This window comes from Argopecten irradians, chromosome 9 (assembly GCF_041381155.1).
Source record: "Argopecten irradians isolate NY chromosome 9, Ai_NY, whole genome shotgun sequence".
Lineage (NCBI taxonomy): Eukaryota > Metazoa > Mollusca > Bivalvia > Pectinida > Pectinidae > Argopecten > Argopecten irradians.
The window spans coordinates 42,941,541-42,950,310 of NC_091142.1; the positions used below are offsets into that span (position 1 = coordinate 42,941,541).

Sequence of the window (8,770 nt, forward strand, 5' to 3'; positions counted from 1 at the left end):
TTCTGCTTCATAATTCTGCTACTGCGGTATTCTACCTTGAATTTGCGATTCCATAGTTCTTTGTGTTTACATCTCAGTGGTACAACACCATAGTAACACAAAGTGACACATATAATATATCATTTGGTGATTCCATAGTTCTTTGTGTTTACATCTCAGTGGTACAACACCATAGTAACACCAAAGTGACACATATAATATATCATTTGGAGATTCCATAGTTCTTTGTGTCTACATCTCAGTGGTACAACACCATAGTAACACAAAGTGACACATATAATATATCATTTGGAGATTCCATAGTTCTTTGTGTTTACATCTCAGTGGTACAACACCATAGTAACACAAAGTGACACATATAATATATCATTTGGAGATTCCATAGTTCTTTGTGTCTACATCTCAGTGGTACAACACCATAGTAACACAAAGTGACACATATAATATATCATTTGGAGATTCCATAGTTCTTTGTGTTCTACATCTCAGTGGTACAACACCATAGTAACACAAAGTGACACATATATAATATATCATTTGGAGATTCCATAGTTCTTTGTGTCTACATCTCAGTGGTACAACACCATAGTAACACCAAAGTGACACATATAATATATCATTTGGAGATTCCATAGTTCTTTGTGTCTACATCTCAGTGGCACAACACCATAGTAACACAAAGTGACACATATAATATATCATTTGGAGATTCCATAGTTCTTTGTGTTTACATCTCAGTGGTACAACACCATAGTAACACAAAGTGACACATATAATATATCATTTGGAGATTCCATAGTTCTTTGTGTCTACATCTCAGTGGTACAACACCATAGTAACACAAAGTGACACATATAATATATCATTTGGAGATTCCATAGTTCTTTGTGTCTACATCTCAGTGGTACAACACCATAGTAACACAAAGTGACACATATAATATATCATTTGGAGATTCCATAGTTCTTTGTGTCTACATCTCAGTGGTACAACACCATAGTAACACAAAGTGACACATATAATATATCATTTGGAGATTCCATAGTTCTTTGTGTCTACATCTCAGTGGTACAACACCATAGTAACACCAAAGTGACACATATAATATATCATTTGGAGATTCCATAGTTCTTTGTGTCTACATCTCAGTGATACAACACCATAGTAACACAAAGTGACACATATAATATATATCATTTGGAGATTCCATAGTTCTTTGTGTCTACATCTCAGTGGTACAACACCATAGTAACACAAAGTGACACATATAATATATCATTTGGAGATTCCATAGTTCTTTGTGTCTACATCTCAGTGTGATACAACACCATAGTAACACCAAAGTGACACATATAATATATCATTTGGAGATTCCATAGTTCTTTGTGTCTACATCTCAGTGGTACAACACCATAGTAACACAAAGTGACACATATAATATATCATTTGGAGATTCCATAGTTCTTTGTGTCTACATCTCAGTGGTACAACACCATAGTAACACAAAGTGACACATATATCATTTGGAGATTCCATAGTTCTTTGTGTTTACATCTCAGTGGTACAACACCATAGTAACACAAAGTGACACATATAATATATCATTTGGAGATTCCATAGTTCTTTGTGTCTACATCTCAGTGGTACAACACCATAGTAACACCAAAGTGACACATATAATATATCATTTGGAGATTCCATAGTTCTTTGTGTCTACATCTCAGTGGTACAACACCATAGTAACACAAAGTGACACATATAATATATCATTTGGAGATTCCATAGTTCTTTGTGTCTACATCTCAGTGGTACAACACCATAGTAACACAAAGTGACACATATAATATATCATTTGGAGATTCCATAGTTCTTTGTGTTTACATCTCAGTGGTACAACACCATAGTAACACAAAGTGACACATATAATATATATCATTTGGAGATTCCATAGTTCTTTGTGTCTACATCTCAGTGGTACAACACCATAGTAACACACAAAGTGACACATATAAATATATCATTTGGAGATTCCATATTTCATTTTTGTGTCTACATCTCAGTGGTACAACACCATAGTAACACAAAGTGACACATATAATATATCATTTGGAGATTCCATAGTTCTTTGTGTCTACATCTCAGTGATACAACACCATAGTAACACAAAGTGACACATATAATATATCATTTGGAGATTCCATAGTTCTTTGTGTTTACATCTCAGTGGTACAACACCATAGTAACACCAAAGTGACACATATAATATATCATTTGGAGATTCCATAGTTCTTTGTGTTTACATCTCAGTGGTACAACACCATAGTAACACAAAGTGACACATATAATATATCATTTGGAGATTCCATAGTTCTTTGTGTCTACATCTCAGTGATACAACACCATAGTAACACCAAAGTGACACATATAATATATCATTTGGAGATTCCATAGTTCTTTGTTTACATCTCAGTGGTACAACACCATAGTAACACAAAGTGACACATATAATATATCATTTGGAGATTCCATAGTTCTTTGTGTTTACATCTCAGTGATACAACACCATAGTAACACAAAGTGACACATATAATATATCATTTGGAGATTCCATAGTTCTTTGTGTCTACATCTCAGTGGTACAACACCATAGTAACACAAAGTGACACATATAAATATATCATTTGGAGATTCCATAGTTCTTTGTGTCTACATCTCAGTGGTACAACACCATAGTAACACAAAGTGACACATATAATATATCATTTGGAGATTCCATAGTTCTTTGTGTGTCTACATCTCAGTGGTACAACACCATAGTAACACAAAGTGACACATATAATATATCATTTGGAGATTCCATAGTTCTTTGTGTGTTTACATCTCAGTGGTACAACACCATAGTAACACAAAGTGACACATATAATATATCATTTGGAGATTCCATAGTTCTTTGTGTTTACATCTCAGTGGTACAACACCATAGTAACACAAAGTGACACATATAATATATCATTTGGAGATTCCATAGTTCTTTGTGTTTACATCTCAGTGGTACAACACCATAGTAACACAAAGTGACACATATAATATATCATTTGGAGATTCCATAGTTCTTTGTGTTTACATCTCAGTGGTACAACACCATAGTAACACAAAGTGACACATATAATATATCATTTGGAGATTCCATAGTTCTTTGTGTCTACATCTCAGTGGTACAACACCATAGTAACACCAAAGTGACACATATAATATATCATTTGGAGATTCCATAGTTCTTTGTGTCTACATCTCAGTGGTACAACACCATAGTAACACAAAGTGACACATATAATATATCATTTGGAGATTCCATAGTTCTTTGTGTTTACATCTCAGTGGTACAACACCATAGTAACACAAAGTGACACATATAATATATCATTTGGAGATTCCATAGTTCTTTGTGTCTACATCTCAGTGGTACAACACCATAGTAACACCAAAGTGACACATATAATATATCATTTGGAGATTCCATAGTTCTTTGTGTCTACATCTCAGTGGTACAACACCATAGTAACACAAAGTGACACATATAATATATCATTTGGAGATTCCATAGTTCTTTGTGTCTACATCTCAGTGGTACAACACCATAGTAACACAAAGTGACACATATAATATATCATTTGGAGATTCCATAGTTCTTTGTGTCTACATCTCAGTGGTACAACACCATAGTAACACAAAGTGACACATATAATATATCATTTGGAGATTCCATAGTTCTTTGTGTCTACATCTCAGTGGTACAACACCATAGTAACACCAAAGTGACACATATAATATATCATTTGGAGATTCCATAGTTCTTTGTGTCTAAATCTCAGTGATACAACACCATAGTAACACCAAAGTGACACATATAATATATCATTTGGAGATTCCATAGTTCTTTGTGTCTACATCTCAGTGGTACAACACCATAGTAACACAAAGTGACACATATAATATATCATTTGGAGATTCCATAGTTCTTTGTGTCTACATCTCAGTGGTACAACACCATAGTAACACCAAAGTGACACATATAATATATCATTTGGAGATTCCATAGTTCTTTGTGTCTACATCTCATGGTACAACACCATAGTAACACCAAAGTGACACATATAATATATCATTTGGAGATTCCATAGTTCTTTGTGTTTACATCTCAGTGGTACAACACCATAGTAACACAAAGTGACACATATAATATATCATTTGGAGATTCCATAGTTCTTTGTGTTTACATCTCAGTGGCACAACACCATAGTAACACAAAGTGACACATATAATATATCATTTGGAGATTCCATAGTTCTTTGTGTCTACATCTCAGTGGTACAACACCATAGTAACACAAAGTGACACATATAATATATCATTTGGAGATTCCATAGTTCTTTGTGTCTACATCTCAGTGGTACAACACCATAGTAACACACAAAGTGACACATATAATATATCATTTGGAGATTCCATAGTTCTTTGTGTCTACATCTCAGTGGTACAACACCATAGTAACACCAAAGTGACACATATAATATATCATTTGGAGATTCCATAGTTCTTTGTGTTTACATCTCAGTGATACAACACCATAGTAACACAAAGTGACACATATAATATATCATTTGGAGATTCCATAGTTCTTTGTGTTTACATCTCAGTGGTACAACACCATAGTAACACAAAGTGACACATATAATATATCATTTGGAGATTCCATAGTTCTTAGTAACGACAAAGTGACATCTCCAGTGGTACAACACCATAGTAACACCAAAGTGACACATATAATATATCATTTGGAGATTCCATAGTTCTTTGTGTCTACATCTCAGTGGTACAACACCATAGTAACACAAAGTGACACATATAATATATCATTTGGAGATTCCATAGTTCTTTGTGTCTACATCTCAGTGGTACAACACCATAGTAACACAAAGTGACACATATAATATATCATTTGGAGATTCCATAGTTCTTTGTGTCTACATCTCAGTGGTACAACACCATAGTAACACAAAGTGACACATATAATATATCATTTGGAGATTCCATAGTTCTTTGTGTCTACATCTCAATGGTACAACACCATAGTAACACCAAAGTGACACATATAATATATCATTTGGAGATTCCATAGTTCTTTGTGTTTACATCTCAGTGGATACAACACCATAGTAACACAAAGTGACACATATAATATATCATTTGGAGATTCCATAGTTCTTTGTGTCTACATCTCAGTGGTACAACACCATAGTAACACCAAAGTGACACATATAATATATCATTTGGAGATTCCATAGTTCTTTGTGTCTACATCTCAGTGGTACAACACCATAGTAACACCAAAGTGACACATATAATATATCATTTGGAGATTCCATAGTTCTTTGTGTCTACATCTCAGTGGTACAACACCATAGTAACGACAAAGTGACACATATAATATATCATTTGGAGATTCCATAGTTCTTTGTGTCTACATCTCAGTGGTACAACACCATAGTAACACAAAGTGACACATATAATATATCATTTGGAGATTCCATAGTTCTTTGTGTCTACATCTCAGTGGTACAACACCATAGTAACACAAAGTGACACATATAATATATCATTTGGAGATTCCATAGTTCTTTGTGTCTACATCTCAGTGATACAACACCATAGTAGTAACACCAAAGTGACATTGTCATTTATGTATATTAAGTTACTTATTTCACATGGAAAAGTTTTGTGGCTTTCTTTGATACTTATTAGTGGAGAGGAATGTTCATATTATATCATGCAGATTGACCACAGATAGTGAAATTGAAACATCCTCGAATAGAAGTAACTATACATTACATCCACCAAACTCTGAGACAGTACAAACACTCTAAGGTATACTGGGCTGTTTTCCTTATATGGTTTGACTGGTTGGACCCAGTCATTAGTTTGTGAGTTAGTGACAGACAGATCGGTTATTTTATATACATGTACCAGTAATTGTTTTCAGACAAACCCTGACAAAGCGCCCGTAGGCTCATATCAAAATCTACAGGTCTGTCAGCATTTTTATTTGAAATTATGATTTTAACATACGGTCCAACCGTATAATCTAAATGGTCCAAAAAGCCCTGGCTCTGATTTCTCGAAACAAAAGAGAAAACTTAAGTCAAAACTTAAGCTTTTTTTCATATAAAACTTATATGAACAATTGTGACTTAAGTCAGTTTTTGATTGAAGTTTGTTTCGAGAAATCGGAGCCAAGTCATGCAGTTAGATATTAGGATGCTGAAGCATTAGCAACTAAACCAGAACAATAAAATCTTTTGTAGACATTTTATTATTTTTATCTCTTAGTATGTACAATAAATATGCATATAATTTAATTTAAACAATGTCTTTTCTATCACAAAAGACTCAAGAATATCTTCTAACCAGCTGCGACCCATTTCCACAATCTAAACGATGAATGTGGTCTTTGCACATTACACAGTTATGTGCCTTGCAGGGAGGTATTGATTATTTTTTAGGGAAACTCTGGATGATTTCTTTGAAAATATAAATATTGCGCTCTCTAAAACATTACTTCACAATAAATACCTGTATCTGCAAGAGAAGATAACTCTAAAACTGTCCAAAGATAGAATAATATGTTGAGTATACATAAAGTCTTTGTGTAGTGACTAAATCACCAGACAGTGTATGGCTTTATCAACTTTGTGACAACATCTGGACAGGAGGTCAGGAGACATTCTAGCTATCACCAGACAGTGTATGGCTTTATCAACTTTGTGACAACATCTGGACAGGAGGTCAGCAGACAATCTAGCTATCACCAGACAGTGTATGGCTTTATCAACTTTGTGACAACATCTGGACAGGAGGTCAGGAGACAATCTAGCTATCACCAGACAGTGTATGGCTTTATCAACTTTGTGACAACATCTGGACAGGAGGTCAGCAGACAATTCTAGCTATCACCAGACAGTGTATGGCTTTATCAACTTTGTGACAACATCTGGACAGGAGGTCAGCAGACAATCTAGCTATCACCAGACAGTGTATGGCTTTATCAACTTTGTGACAACATCTGGACAGGAGGTCAGGAGACAATCTAGCTATCACCAGACAGTGTATGGCTTTATCAACTTTGTGACAACATCTGGACAGGAGGTCAGGAGACAATCTATCTAGTAACGAAAGGTTAATTGGTGTACATAAGCAGACGTAAAAACAAATGAACCTGTCAAGAGTTATCTGCCTTTGTATCTCATCCATTCATTCATGAACATTAAAGTTTTAGTAAATGGCTGAATGAGTTTCTAGCAATACTCGGGTACCTTCATTACACTAAGTATCTATCTATAAATATTAAGTAATCTGATTTTGGAAGGGAAAAAATGTGAACTTCAATTAAAGGACTTCATCTGTAATATCAGTGAGGCTAAAGAAAAAGAGTTCAGCTATAAATAGCACAGCATATAAGGATGTACACATCTACAGGCAGTGGCCAAGCAGCAGTCTCTACTGTCCTGTGTTTTGTCTCTCATCAGATAAGGATGTACATCTACAGGTAGTGGCCAAGCAGCAGTCTCTACTGTCCTGTGTTTTGTCTCTCATCAGATAAGGATGTACATCTACAGGTAGTGGCCAAGCAGCAGTCTCTACTGTCCTGTGTTTTGTCTCTCATCAGATAAGGATGTACATCTACAGGTAATGGCCAGCAGCAGTCAGTCCTCATCTACAATCAGAGTGGCAGCAGCAGTCTTACTGTTGTGTTTTGTCTCTCATCAGATAAGGATGTACATCTACAGGTAGTGGCCAGGCAGCAGTCTCTACTGTCCTGTGTTTTGTCTCTCATCAGATAAGGATGTACACATCTACAGGCAGTGGCCAAGCAGCAGTCTCTACTGTCCTGTGTTTTGTCTCTCATCAGATAAGGATGTACATCTACAGGTAGTGGCCAAGGCAGCAGTCTCTACTGTCCTGTGTTTTGTCTCTCATCAGATAAGGATGTACATCTACAGGTAGTGGCCAGCAGCAGTCTCTACTGTCCTGTGTTTTGTCTCTCATCAGATAAGGATGTACATCTACAGGTAGTGGCCAAGCAGCAGTCTCTACTGTCCTGTGTTTTTGTCTCTCATCAGATAAGGATGTACATCTACAGGTAGTGGCCAAGCAGCAGTCTCTACTGTCCTGTGTTTTGTCTCTCATCAGATAAGGATGTACATCTACAGGTAGTGGCCAAGCAGCAGTCTCTACTGTCCTGTGTTTTGTCTCTCATCAGATAAGGATGTACATCTACAGGTAGTGGCCAAGCAGCAGTCTCTACTGTCCTGTGTTTTGTCTCTCATCAGATAAGGATGTACATCTACAGGTAGTGGCCAAGCAGCAGTCTCTACTGTCCTGTGTTTTGTCTCTCATCAGATAAGGATGTACATCTACAGGTAGTGGCCAAGCAGCAGTCTCTACTGTCCTGTGTTTTGTCTCTCATCAGATAAGGATGTACATCTACAGGTAATGGCCAGGCAGCAGTCTCTACTGTCCTGTGTTTTGTCTCTCATCAGATAAGGATGTACATCTACAGGTAGTGGCCAAGCAGCAGTCTCTACTGTCCTGTGTTTTGTCTCTCATCAGATAAGGATGTACATCTACAGGTAGTGGCCAAGCAGCAGTCTCTACTGTCCTGTGTTTTGTCTCTCATCAGATAAGGATGTACATCTACAGGTAGTGGCCAAGC

At 36.1% G+C, this 8,770-nt stretch overlaps 1 long non-coding RNA gene across 2 annotated transcripts; it reads left to right on the forward strand.

Annotated features, from left to right (window-relative positions):
- The first annotated feature begins 7,612 nt into the window (after window positions 1–7,612).
- On the forward strand, window positions 7,613–8,256 carry LOC138332387 (uncharacterized). 2 transcript variants are annotated; one of them, XR_011209829.1, is made up of 3 exons: window positions 7,613–7,743; window positions 7,845–7,986; window positions 8,198–8,256. It is a non-coding gene; the product is annotated as an uncharacterized lncRNA (long non-coding RNA). The 2 variants fall into 2 exon arrangements; XR_011209830.1 differs by lacking the exon at window positions 8,198–8,256 and adding an exon at window positions 8,127–8,160.
- The last annotated feature ends 514 nt before the right edge of the window (window positions 8,257–8,770 follow it).